This window comes from Uranotaenia lowii, chromosome 1 (assembly GCF_029784155.1).
Source record: "Uranotaenia lowii strain MFRU-FL chromosome 1, ASM2978415v1, whole genome shotgun sequence".
Taxonomy (NCBI): Eukaryota; Metazoa; Arthropoda; class Insecta; order Diptera; family Culicidae; genus Uranotaenia; species Uranotaenia lowii.
Genome location: NC_073691.1, coordinates 176316390 through 176331252, shown reverse-complemented (window position 1 = coordinate 176331252; position 14863 = coordinate 176316390). Strand labels below are relative to the sequence as shown.

Genomic DNA, 14863 nt, shown 5'->3' with positions numbered 1-14863 from the left:
TCATAAACTTTGACACAAGTTTTCAGAAGGTCTCAAATTTATTTGATACTTGGTAAATTGGAATTCAAAATTTGTGGGTTTCTCTGTAACGAATCTACACGGAACCTTTAGTTAGTGACACAGAGTACAGGTGTAACGTAAATAAAAAAAGAAAACCTAAGTTCTGGAAAATGTCATCTTTTGATTTTTTAGTAAGCTAATAGTTATCTCAATGGACCAAAGCCTCTGTAGAAATTGACATTTAATAATAGGATAAAATAAAAAAGAAAAACGACTTTTATAACTCACAAAGGAGGTTTTATAAATTTTTGCTTCAACGATTTCATACAAAATTATCTCAAGAATATTCCTCGCACGACATTTCATGAAAATAAATTGATTCTGAAGAATATTTACAGGTTTTGCAAAAAATAAAAATGAGTATGCAACTTGATGAAAAATTGAATTGATCTTTTCATCACTTGGCGTTATTAGTTATATATCCAACTCGACAAGTATCGTTGGATAAGCGTAAGATTCGTGTTGAAACAATTAAATTTTTCCAACTTGTGTCATAAATAACTAGAGAGTGTTCACGATGAAATTGCTCTAATTTTGAAACCGTTGGGTAGAATTTAATGAAAATTTGGGTGGATTTAGTTCATAGTGCATTGTTTACATCCTGCAAGTCCTGTGATCAAAACTCGCGGAAATGGAGTCGAGAGAACAGCTCGTGCGTGATAAAATCTTGTGCATTCATCACGCACGAGAACAAGGATCTCTCGCATAGATCCATCGCTAAAACGTTGGGAATCGCGAATTCTACGGTGTCGCGAGTGATTAAGCGGTTCGAGGAACGATTGACCACCGATCGGAAGCCCAGAAGTGAAGGAAAAATTATTCCGTACACACCAAAAACAAAACCGCGTAGTTGGGGCCTTCAACCGAAACCCGAACGCCTCCGCTCAGGATGTATGTATGTATGTATGTATGAATCCACCTTGGGTTTGCGGCAGCGCCGCGGTTATGGCCAAGAAAATAACCCACGCGTCCATATTGGCTACCATGCAACACAGTTATAACCTCTCAATGAGACTTTTAAAGGAATAGAATCGCAAGCAGAGGCACTTACGGTATCCAGGGTATAAGTGAAGTAGTCTCGAGAAACTATTACCATATTGTTGACTAACCAAAATAGCATGTAAATTATAATCCCGCCCCCAAGGCTTCCGAAAAAAGAGTGCGTCCTTATTCTACAAAAAGTAATCAAATACGATCTTTTTCTCACTCATGCCAAATTCCCTTGACATAAATTGAGAAACGTCCAGTATTCGAAACGGGTAACGAGCACATACCGCTACCTGCTCCTTTTGCAAAGCGAGGATACCCTGATGCCCCAAACCATTTTTTCGTTTATTAAATACCATTTTTATAAAATAATGTAATACAATACAATACAATGAATATAACATTATAAAATTATAGAAATCAATATAAGTTTACATAATATAATATATTGTGAAATAAGAATATAATATAAATAATAAGATTCATTTATTGTTTTCCTGAAAAACGTAAAAATTCAGTTGATGCATACATTAAAAAAACAATAATTACGCTGCAGCAAAGGAAAGATTCAATTCTGATGACATAACGATAATGTAAATAAATATAAAACATTTCTTAACAAAAATAAAAAAAAATCTAAATAAATCAAAAAGTGTTTTCGAAGATCATTCGCTGGAGATAGGCTATAGAAAATATTTAAACATATTAATATGAATTATATTATTCTGTTGCCTCGGCCTAGACAGGAACATGAGATACAGTGATGCTGAAAATTGTTATATGGTTAATACAGTGATGTAAATATATGATATGACTATAAAAATAACTATGAAAATGAGCATATTATATTTTATACATGAAATTAATCTGAATGATATGAAATTTTTCAATTCAACAATAAAAAAATAATAACAAAAAATAAAACCAAACAGTATGAATAAGTATAAAATAATATAATGTAAAATCAAATAATAAAATGGTAGTATGAAATAGTATGATACAATCAAAAATAATATGACATGATGTAAAACAATGTAGTAAACTGAATAAAATAGAATATATTGTAAACATGTTAAAGTGATCATATGCTCCTTCTGTCTCTGAAAAAATAAATAAGTACAAGGGTAAATTGTTATTTTCATTGGTTGGATACGATCAATGTCAATGATTATGAACAAGTGAATTTGAAGTTTTATAGCAGAGGTTTTGAAATTCGTATGATGAACTCAATAAAACTACAGTTAAATTCAAGAAATTTCTGTGTTGAAGAATTCGATGATTTACACGGTGAGAACTGAAATCTGAGATTTACATTAAAACATGGCACTTTTGATAAGTAAAGTTGAATGAATGTAAGTAGAAAACACACTATTATTATTATTAAACTTCGAGGAAACCTGTACATAAAAACTTTCCATATTTTTCATTGTTGTTAGAAGCTTTAAAAAAAATTAATTTAAAATCCAATTTGACCTATTCGCTTTAACATAACATAATGTGGACGTATAAATTTTAATAACATATGTTGGTATTCTTTACAAATGTACTTAATTCTTAATATATAAATATGGATAAGTATGTATAGATAGTATTTATAAGATATGAATATATAAACGGACAATTTCAATAAATAATAATTATGATAGAGTCAGGCATTTTTAAATGCCAACAGGAAAACTGCAAAGAAAGTTTTTATTTTTATTTTGAACAAAACATAATAAAAGTTTAGTTAGAAAGCTTCAAAAAAGAAGTAGTAAAAAAGATTAATTTGTCAATTTAATTAAAAAAAAACAAAATGAAAACGGTATTATACAACCACATAAAATTTTCAAAACTTTCAACTGGTACGGTTGACGCACGATGCTTCAAAAACTCTTATTTTTTATTCTAGTGTTATTTGAAGTGCTGATGCTGAAAAAAAGAAGTAATTACAAAAATGTGTTGAAGTTCTTTTGCTTCACTCCCGGCTAGCAATGGGGGAGGAAACACAAATAACCAAAACATACTAAAAACTACGCCACAAAACGAAACCAAAAAAAATTTGTTGCTTATTTTCTATTTCTAATCATTGTTTTCTTATTTTTCCAGACCGCATAATATCTCGTTTCTTTTCTTCTTCTACTCCCGCTCCTCGTCATTCTCTTCTTCTTCTTCCATTCCGCCTCTGCTCTTCTTCTTCCATTCCGCTTCTACTCTTCTTCTTCTTCCATTCTGCTCTTATTCTTCTTGCTTCTTAACTGCCTGTTTCTTCTTTTTCTTCTTACTTTACTGCAGCATCTTCTTTTCTAATTCACTTTTCTTCTGACTAGCGCTAGTACTTACTTGTTCTTATTTTTGTTCTTCACCTTCTCTTTACAGCGACCGATGTTGTCATCCGATGACCAACCCAGTTGAGCACCACTGGTAGTTGACGTGGCATCCAGCTTCAGCTTCCAGGAGGATACGGCACCAGTTTTCGGACGGAACAACTTTCGGCTCCGGAAGAAAGACTGACTCCAGGCAGCGTCGGTTTTCAGCTCCCAATAAAAGCCCTTAAAATATATTTTCCAATCAGCCAAATCGTTTTCAACTCAAATATCCGCACTCACCCAATCTGGGGCCTGGGAACACTATTCTTTGGGCCACTTATTCGGTGCTGGCCCACATCAAAATCTAAGGCGAAACGAGCATTAAGCACATGCTATTCTCCCAAGCAATCATTCACTTACCGGTTCTAGATGTGTTTTGAACGGTAGTATTGACGGTGTGGCTTCATCCAACAAATCGTGCGTCGAGGGTTACCGAGAAATGACTGGGTTGCTCCACGCCTCGCTAATTTCTGTGCGGACCTTCCGTCGGTTGTTCCTGAGGGTGGATTTCTAGGGGAGGGGAATGTGGCATCCTGAACATTGACTAATAATCAAGATTAAAGTAAGTAAAGTAAAATATGAGTGAAGCTATGGGTTGAATTGAACCATCATGAGACCTTTCGGAAGATAAGCGTGCAACCCGTTCAACGAGTGAGTATTCGATTGAACATTGCCCGAACCAGTCGAGGATTTCACATTGGTGATCCTTGCCAGGATTTTGGCAATCGGTTGAAGATTCCAAATTTAGTTTTTTAGTGACCAACTGGAGTTATGCAGCATGCCAGGTGTTTACGATTAGGATGGATGTGGACTTTCAGCTTTTTATTCAAGAGCGGTGGCTTTGGGAATGAGCGGAAGATACTGTGGGTGCCAGTGTTTTGTTTTTCCTAAAATGGCATCGAAAAAAAAAAAAAAAATAGAAAAAGATAGAGAATTTGAGTTTGTTGTTAGGTAAGTGGGAGCTGCCTCCATTTGAAATAGCACTGCATCGAGGTATCATTTATAACAGGTGAGAGATCAAAATTAAATTTTAAACATGGCTGATTAGTTACCCCATCAACGATGGTCAATATTCATTGACCATCCGCGCATAAATCAATGACATTGAATTCACTGGAAAATAATAAAACTTATAATTCGTTTCTTATAATGCATATCAACATCCAAATGGGTAAAGCATTACCCATGTATGTTTCACTGCAATTGGAAACATTTCTACAAGAGCAAAAAAAAAAAGTAATAAAATAAAAATAAAATTTAAAAAAAAATAAGAATAAAATTTAAAAAGAAATAAAAAAAAAAATGATATAAAAAAAATGAAAATAAAAATTAAAAAAAAAAATAAAATAAATAAAATAAAATTAAATAAAAATAAAATAAAATTTAAAAAAAAAATAAAAATTAAATCAAATAAAAATAAAAATAAAAGTAAAAGTATAAGTAAAAATAAAAATAAAATAAAAATAAAATAAAATTAAAAATAAAATAAAAATGAAAAAAAAAAATTAAATAAAAATAAAATAAAAATAAAATTAAAATTAAAATAAAATAAAAATAAAATAAAAATAAAATAAAATAAAAATAAAATAAAAATAAAATAAAAATAAAATAAAAATAAAATAAAAATAAAATAAAAATAAAATAAAAATAAAATAAAAATAAAATAAAAATAAAATAAAAATAAAATAAAAATAAAATAAAAATAAAATAAAAATAAAATAAAAATAAAATAAAAATAAAATAAAAATAAAATAAAATAAAAATTAAATAAATAAAATAAAAATAAAATAAAAATAAAATAAAAATAAAATAAAAATAAAATAAAAATAAAATAAAAATAAAATAAAAATAAAATAAAAATAAAAATAAAATAAAAATAAAATAAAAATAAAAATAAAATAAAAATAAAATAAAAATAAAATAAAAATAAAATAAAAATAAAATAAAAATAAAATAAAAATAAAATAAAAATAAAATAAAAATAAAATAAAAATAAAATAGAATAAAAATAAAATATAAATAAAATATCAATAAAAAAAAAAAAAAATTTACATAAAATATGAATCAAGTAAAATTTAAATAACATCAAAACAAAAATTTAAATATAATTAAAATGAAATTCAAATAAAATATTCAAAAAAATAATTTAAATTGAATAAAAATGAAACTAAAATAAAATATAAATCGAGATGAAGAAAAATAAACAAAAAGAAAAATAACAGAATAAAACTATTGTGAAAATAGAAAAAAAATACGATACAAATAAAAAGGGAAATTTTATTTAAATGGAAATAAGGTAGGTAAAGAGTGAATATAAAATGGAGTTCAAGTAAAAGTATATTGAAACAAAATAAAGTTAAAATTAAGAATGACATGAAAGTGAACTATATAGTACCAAAAGTTATTAAGTCTTATTATCCCTCCCGCAGTCCCGAAGATGAAAAAAGAAGAAAAATGATAGCCGAGTTAAGCCTATGGCAAAGCACTTTAGCCGAGTATTAGCTCATGGCAGTGCCGAAATGGAAATATTAGTCGGGTTTAGCCCATGACATACGCACATTAGCCGAGTTTAAGCTCATGGCAGTGCCGGAATGGAAATATTAGTCGGGTTTAGCCCATGACATATGCACATTAGCCGAGTATCAGCTCATGGCAGTGCCGGAAAGGAAATATTAGTCGGGTTTAGCCCATGACATACGCACATTAGCCGAGTATCAGCTCATGGCAGTGCCGGAATGGAAATATTAGTCGGGTTTAGCCCATGACATATGCACATTAGCCGAGTATCAGCTCATGGCAGTGCCGGAATGGAAATATTAGTCGGGTTTAGCCCATGACATACGCACATTAGCCGAGTATCAGCTCATGGCAGTGCCGGAATGGAAATATTAATCGGGTTTAGCCCATGACATACGCACATTAGCCGAGTATCAGCTCATGGCAGTGCCGGAATGAAAATATTAGTCGGGTTTAGCCCATGATATACGCACATTAGCCGAGTTTCAGCTCATGGCAGTGCCGGAAAGGAAATTTCAATCGAGTATAGCCCATGATATGCGTACTTAAGCCGAGTATCAGCTCATGGCGGTGTTTTTTGAAAAAGTTCAAACCAGTCAAATGAAGTACATAACAAAAGGAATGGAATAAACTTTAAATTAATTTTCAAGCTCGTAATAAACTGAAGAAAAATGGAAAAAAACTAATTGTATTTCATGTGTTCATATTTATGATTTTTATAAAAAGAAGGTTGATATTCAATAGAAAATTGAATCATAAGTAATTGAATAGTTAATTGATAATTCTACCATGGAAACATCTCTCTGTCAGAATCTATCTCCGATTTCTTTGCATTTAACTCTTCACACTGAAAAAAAATAGCGGAAAATTTTGCCTACATGAAAAAAAAAAAATCAAAATCAAGCAACCTATCATAACGTCTTACCAGAAATCAAATTTAATTTTTATTCTTTTACGAAAGCGGAGAAAATGGGATCGTACTGTTCATTGTGGATTGATTGTCTGCCAAAGAAGCAAGAAAATTATGTGAAAGTAAATAAAGGAAGAACGTCATCCGTAAAACTTTCGTTGGAGTTTGAAATCAATTTCATAAATACGAGAATAATGAAATCGATGCCTATACTTAGAGCAAAGCTTAATCTGCCGATAGTAATAATAGCGAGGTCAAAATGAATTAATTGAATTGAAAATCTAAACTCATACTTACAGTTTTGCAAATATAAAGCAAGCATTTTAAAAAAATGTAAATTCGATAGTTTTGTAGTATATAACTAATATATTATCTGTTTTGATTGTTTTGGAATCTTGATTATGCAAGGGGAGGATGTGGCATCCTGAACATTGACTAATAATCAAGATTAAAGTAAGTAAAGTAAAATATGAGTGAAGCTATGGGTTGAATTGAACCATCATGAGACCTTTCGGAAGATAAGCGTGCAACCCGTTCAACGAGTGAGTATTCGATTGAACATTGCCCGAACCAGTCGAGGATTTCACAGGGAACTGGTGAGTATCTTGTGGTTTGGCTCGATTGCAAACTCCTCGTCCAACTCAAGTTACTGACCTGATTGTCTGGCGATAGGAGAATCCGGCAGCAGTTATCAATCCGGGACGGAATCCTCAGCCACGAGCAGAACAAACAGGAACAACACGCGGGAAAAATTAACGATCACGATGGCGAAAATAAAAGTGAACTATTCACACATTTTTTTTCGTTTGTTTACATCAATTTTCGATGATGATGACGATGACAACAGGTACACGGAAAGAATATTTTAGCAACAAATACTTAAAATTTACTCAATGATGATGATGACAAGAAATAGGTATTTATGTTGAAAAATTAGTTGATATACGACAATGAATCTATAGAAGTATGATGAGGGTTTAAAAAACTCACTATTAGTAACACCATTGTTCATTATCAAGGGGAAGAAAACCTGATGAACAAAATGAGACAAAAGATGAAGTAATTATACAACGATCCACTAAAGTAGTTTTAAATAAATAGGATCAGTTACTTGCCTGCAATTTCTCTATCATAACTTACTGTTTAAACCAGTGGTTTTCAAAGTGGTCCCTACCGCCCCCTTGCACAGTGGTTTAAAACTCGAAAAACGTGATCATGGGCTTTTTGATGCCTTAGATGTCAAAATAGCTTAATGACATGTTCTACAATGTTTCATTATTTTTAATTGCGCATATTTTGCCATTATTATTTTTCTGATCGATCCACCTAAAAGTGAGATATTTTTTTTATTTTTTGAATTTGTCATCCAATCAAAATTATGTGTTCAGAAAACTTGTAGACAATACAATTTTAAAAAACTTTGTAAAAAACTTTGGAGCTGTATCTTTCAAAACAGCAGATTTAAAGACATTTTTCTAAAAACTAACCTCAAAAAACGAAATTTTCGTTTAACTTTTTTCAAAGCGACTTTCGAGTCTTACTTTATATGAGAGAGTTGTAACAATTGTAAAAGTGCACAACTTCATTGAAGGTGTCAAGTTCCTATCTTGACGATAAATGGTACTTTTTGTGTAATTACGTTTTAAAATTGCATATTTTCATTGATCCATATCTCAAAAAGTTGCAAACTTATGAAAACAAAATTATATGCTTTTGAAAGGCACATTCTTAAGCTTTAATGAACATATAGTTTCATTTGTATGTATCAGGTTTTACTACTAAAATCATTTGTCTAAAAGATGGTAGTTTTGAAGATTTTATTAAGCCAGCCTGGTAATCTCTTGCTTTTTAGCAAAAGGAAGGATGAAATCTTTTTTTTTTTCTATTCCTACCGTTGACAAGTGAAGACGATAGTCCTTAATTTGTTAAGATTGAAGAGTTGGCCCTGTATAGAAGCGTTAGTTCCATTATAGTTAGTATATCATTTATCTGAAAGACCTGATGGCAATACAGCAAGGCGTTTTTTCAAGAATCTGAAAAATCTGCAGAAATCACTGGTAATTATAGAGTACGATTTTGTTTTTCTGTACTAACTTTTAATATTTAAGGTATAGATTTGGAAGTTATGCAACGATGCGGTGCTATTCTGCAAGTTTTGGCTTCTGGCCAGAAAATAAATGTGGAAAAATTCGATAAGTTTTTTAAGGAAACGGCCATGAAACTAGTCAATTTGTATCCGTGGTATTATATACCCGCAGCAGTTCACTAAATTTTATTTCATGGGGCTCAAATCGTGAAACACTTTTTAATACCCATTGGGCAATTATCCGAAGACGCTCAAGAGTCTAGGAATAAGGATATTCGAAATTTTAGAGAACATCACATTCGAAAATTTTCAAGGCAAGCAACAAACATCGACCTTATGCATCGGATGCTCGAATCTTCGGACCCTCTTATAACAAACCCAAGAAAATCTAAACCAAGACCACATTTTTTCTTTGTTGCCGATGCAAACTACATGCTTGATTTAGAACAATCAGAAGAAGAAGATCATGAATATTAATTTTAATATTTCATTCTAATTTACTCTCTTACACAACTATTTAACCAAAAATAAAACTTTATAAATAAAGATAAAACTTTAAAGAAAGCTATGAAAATTAAAGGTTACAAAATCATGCATCTATGCCACTTTTGTGTTAAAAGGGCAACATTTATAAAGATGTGTGTTGATAAAATACGCAAAATGCCCATTATTTCAAAACTACCTTTTTTTTCAGATAAATGATTTACTAACTATAATGGAACTAACGCTTCTAAACAGGGTCAACTCTTCAATCTTAACAAATAAAGAACTATCGTCTTCACTTGTCAACGGTAGGAATAGAAAAAAAAAAGATTTCATCCTTCCTTTTGCTAAAAAGCAAGAGATTGCCAGGCTGGCTTAACAAAAACTTCAAAACTACCATCTTTCAGACAAATGATTTTAGTAGTAAAACCTGATACATACAAATGAAACTATATGTTCATTAAAGCTTAAGAATGTGCCTTTCAAATGCATATAATTTTGTTTTCATAAGTTTGCAACTTTTTGAGATATGGATCAATGAAAATATGCAATTTTAAAACGTAATTACACAAAAAGTACCAATTAACGTCAAGATAGAAACTTGACACCTTCAATGAAGTTGTGCACTTTTACAATTGTTACAACTCTCTCATATAAAGTAAGACTCGAAAGTCGCTTTGAAAAAAGTTAAACGAAAATTTCGTTTTTTGAGGTTAGTTTTTAGAAAAATGTCTATAAATCTGCTGTTTTGAAAGATACAGCTCCAAAGTTTTTTACAAAGTTTTTTAAAATTGTATTGTCTACAAGTTTTCTGAACACATAATTTTGATTGAATGACAAATTCAAAAAATAAAAAAAATATCTCACTTTTAGGTGGATCGATCAGAAAAATAATAATGGCAAAATATGCGCAGTTAAAAATAATGAAACATTGTAGAACATGTCATTAAGCTATTTTGACATCTAAGGCATCAAAAAGCCCATGATCACGTTTTTCGCGTTTTAAACCACTGTGCCTTGGGGGCGTTGAGAGCTTCCAGGGGGGCGGTGAGCTCAATTTTGAAATTTGGGGGGCGCTGGGAAGGCTCAAGGGGGCGGTGATGTCGTAATTCACATTCACAAATCACGAAACAACGTAGATCTTGAATAACAACGATTTACTTCGATGCCAAACAATGAAATTACGTTACAAAACTAAACATCAGGCTGAAGACTAAAATATCGATAATTCACAGGGCTGCCAGCAAATTTTTGTTCCAGTATCTCAGTATTTTTTTCTTTTAAAAATGTATCTAAAATTTTCTTTGAAATCGTCACAGGTTATTAATACGCTCTACATGTTGATCTTGTTTTGTAAGGTTATTTTGGGTTATACTTAAAAAGAATAATTTCAGATGACAATGCTTGGTGATTTTTAAAATGTATTGTCTTAAAAGAAATTTTTTTAACAGAAAAAAAACCTTCGAAAAAATCGGTGTAAAAAGGAGTCAGCTTTTTGGAACGATAATATGAAAGAATTATTTTAGGTAAGAGAATTTACTTATTCATCTTTATTTCTATTGGTTGAAAAAATCAATTGTGCCGTTTGCAATTGATTAACTTTTAATCTATTCGGTTATCCTTTGTAAAGTGTCATTAATAAAACCTTAAAAAAATATTCGGTTATCACTAACATTACCGGAATTTAGTTATTCAAATTTAATTTAAACTTCAGACCTGTGAATGCTGTATAACTTTGAACAGGACTCAATTTCAGATATCAAAAAATTATAGTATTGTTTACGTTATTTCACCGACTGGACAGTTATTAGATTGTATTTTTTTAACTTGCCAAAAATAATGGTTTTTATAATGAACTCTTAAACATATACGAAAAGACTGTATTCAATAATACAAATTAATGGTGAATATAGAATTTTGTTTACCAAAATTTAAGAGTTATGATTTTATATCAATTATATAGTTCAAATAATTGTCTAGGAAACTTTGCAATTTTATTTCGAAAAAAAAATGCATTTTTATTTCTAAGGAAATAGTATGTAAATAAAATTCCAAAAATCTGAAAAATCACGAGATATAATTTGAAATATGGAGAATCGTTTGACATTATTAAATCAAAATCGACCAGTTTTACACTTATAATACCCCCAACCCTTTTGCTCTGAGAGCCTCATACAAGTTTGAATAAATTTTGAATTAATTCTTACATCAACATAAAGCCAAAAGCTAATGACTTTTCAACGATCCAGATTATCATTTTTTAAAGATTTTCTAAAAGTTTGCCCAGGGGGGCTTTGAGCTCGAAAATCTTGCAAAAGGGGAGTGAAAAAAGTTTGAAAACCACTGGTTTAAACGTAAATTTTATATTAAAAAAATGTCGTTTGTAGTTCGTATTAAATAATTTCTATTGAAATGTTTCCAATGCTTCACAGTGAAAAATTTCGTGACTTACTGCAAAGCATTAAACTGTCAAAAAACTAATCCTAGAATTGAATATTTTATATTTACGATTTTTGCACTAAATTTAAAAAACGGAGATGAATGTAAACAATAAAAATACTTATTCCTAAAGTGGAAAGATTTCTTTGCAGTTTTCTCATCAAGTTCTAATTAAATGGTAAACTAAAAACATTCATAACACAGAAAAAAAAATTAATAACTAAAGACAAGGCTTCTAGACATTCTTCCGAGGTAAAAAATCTTTCTAGTAATTAGAAGCAAACTTAACTTAATGATACTGTTATCGAATTAATTTATCATGTTTTTCGGACTCTTTGTACCAAAACATTAACATATTTCATTTCAAAAGACGAAACATTATTCATAGATTCATAGGATAACCAAAGAGGGATGGATCATCGCAGAGGATGACAATCCCGTACAAAAAACCCGATTTAATACACTTAACAGTGGATTGGAGCCTTTCTAACAGAGTTTAAATTATATTTGGAAATATATAAAATAATATAGAATATACATGATAGATTCCTTCCCTCTGAATCATATAAGTATGATTTCAGATATTCAAACACGAAAAATTCCAATCTCAATATAAAAAAATGATGCCTGATACGTTTTTTTGGGGAAAAGCGAACTGGTATGTAAGGAGCTCATTTTATGTATGGAAAGAATGGTATTTAAACAGTAGAATTTCCAAGATTTATAACACGCTGAAATGGTGCCGTGGTAGCAACCAGAACTATCACGTTGCTGGTCACGGTTCGAATCTTACTGTTTTTTTATGCTTTTTTTTACTGAATAAGTAAAACCAACTACAATATTGATGGATAGCCGTGACGCGTGCCCTAGCATGATACCTTTTTTAGAGCTCAACCATGCATAGAGGAAAAATTCCCACAAAAGGAGGGGAAAGTAATATGACTATTAAATGATTAATCTCATTCTGGAAACTAAATCTGAAATCTTATTCTGATTCTAAAGTTTGAATTTTGAGTTACAACACTTAGTCTAATATTTGAATATAAGTTCCAATTTCAAATTCCAGGTTGATCTTTAATCCAAATTCTTAATCAGAATTCTAAATCTGAATTCTCATTCAACATTGAAATTTCTTTCATCCAAAATTTTTTTTTATGATTTCGGATTTTACAACTTTTAATAGTATGGTTTTACCCCTAAAAGTATGCAGCAAACTTAATTTCAGAAAAATTGTGAATAAAAGTTTTCACAAAACAAAATCGTGTTTTCATGCGTAATGATTTTTAAGTCATCGCAAATTTATCAAAAACTGTGAAAATTGGTATTCTTGGAGAAACAATTCCAGAATTGAAAATTGATAAAGTGAGGAGAAATTTTACGGATGATGAAAAGAGCGAAAGAACATTTTTGCAAGGAAAATTTATTAACGTACACCATACTTTACCTCGCAACATCCAGCTTCATCAATTTTTAATTCTGATATTCTTTCTCCATGAATCTAAATTTTTCACCGATATGCCGAAAATAAATTTACAAAAATTCTGAATCTGAATTCTGAATCTGAATTCTGATTCTGAATTCTGAATCTGAAATCTGAATCTGAATTCTGAATCTGAATTCTGAATCTGAATTCTGAATTTGAATTCTGAATCTGAATTCTGAATCTGAATTCTGAATCTGAATTCTGAATCTGAATTCTGAATCTGAATTCTGAATCTGAATTCTGAATCTGAATTCTGAATCTGAATTCTGAATCTGAATTCTGAATCTGAATTCTGAATCTGAATTCTGAATCTGAATTCTGAATCTGAATTCTGAATCTGAATTCTGAATCTGAATTCTGAATTCTGAATCTGAATTCTGAATCTGAATTCTGAATCTGAATTCTGAATCTGAATTCTGAATCTGAATTCTGAATCTGAATTCTGAATCTGAATTCTGAATCTGAATTCTTAATCTGAATTCTGAATCTGAATTCTGAATCTAAATTCTGAATCTGAATATGAGTTCTGAATCTGAATTTTGAATTCTGAATTTTGAATCCTGAATTCTGATTCCTAAACCTGTATCCTGAATTTGAAAACTGAATCTGAATTCTGCATCTGAAATTGAATCTAAATTATGTATGAGTATGTAGAAATGAAAAAAAAAACATAAATTCATTCTTCAACACGGGTAAAAAAAAACGAGGGTCATAAGATCTTCATATAAATTCCCCCCCAACGCAGTTTCCTGTACGGCTCTGCATTTTGTTGACACCCGGCATGGCTTTAGACACTATAATTTCATAAATGAAATTATAATGTCTATAGGCATGGCGGACTCTGAAGGAAACGCCCATCCGCCATTTGCTGCATTGAAAAGCAAGAAGTGTAAGATATAAACACTGTTGCCGTATTTGCCCCAGCAGACTGAGAAACTGCCCAGACCACGGTGCGTCTTAGTAATGCCTTTTACCTATTTGAGTTTGAGCCGCTCTCTATCAAGCGTGCCGATGGTTTATTGGATAGCGCTTGAAACTTTGAATCTGAAGGGTTTTGGTTCAAGTCTCGAGTTAATAAATATTATTTTTTTATTTTGATTATCTCCAATTTATAAATGATTGCTGGTGCTGCTGCTTCGAGGCGCCACTAGCAACTTTTTTATATGCCATAATAAGTATGATATGTATGTATTTGGTAAAGAAAACGGTTTCAACTATTTTGTTTTTTTCCCGTTTTTGAAAGGGTTGTGTAGAAAAAAAAATGCATTCTTTTGAGACTAAAATCATTTTAATTGTGCAGCCCAGTTTCGCAAAAACGTTCTAGACATTTTTAAAATGGCACATACAAATCCACGGACATCAACAGAACTCGTCGAGCTGAGTCGATAGGTACCTATAAAGGTATGTCTAAGACCCATAATTAATGATCTCTCAAATCGACCGATAACCAAACCTTTCTGTTAGAAAGGCAAAAAGAATAAAAAATTAAAAAATCTTTGAAAACCCTTAGCAGCGCTCAAAAATCACTCATCAGATGTCGCCTCTATGAA

At 30.8% G+C, this 14863-nt stretch overlaps 1 protein-coding gene across 1 annotated transcript in view; it reads right to left on the bottom strand.

Annotated features, from left to right (window-relative positions):
* Positions 1-14863, bottom strand: part of LOC129760719 (tyrosine-protein phosphatase 99A-like) — a 352268-nt gene that overhangs the window by 50829 nt on the left and 286576 nt on the right. The window lies entirely within an intron of this gene.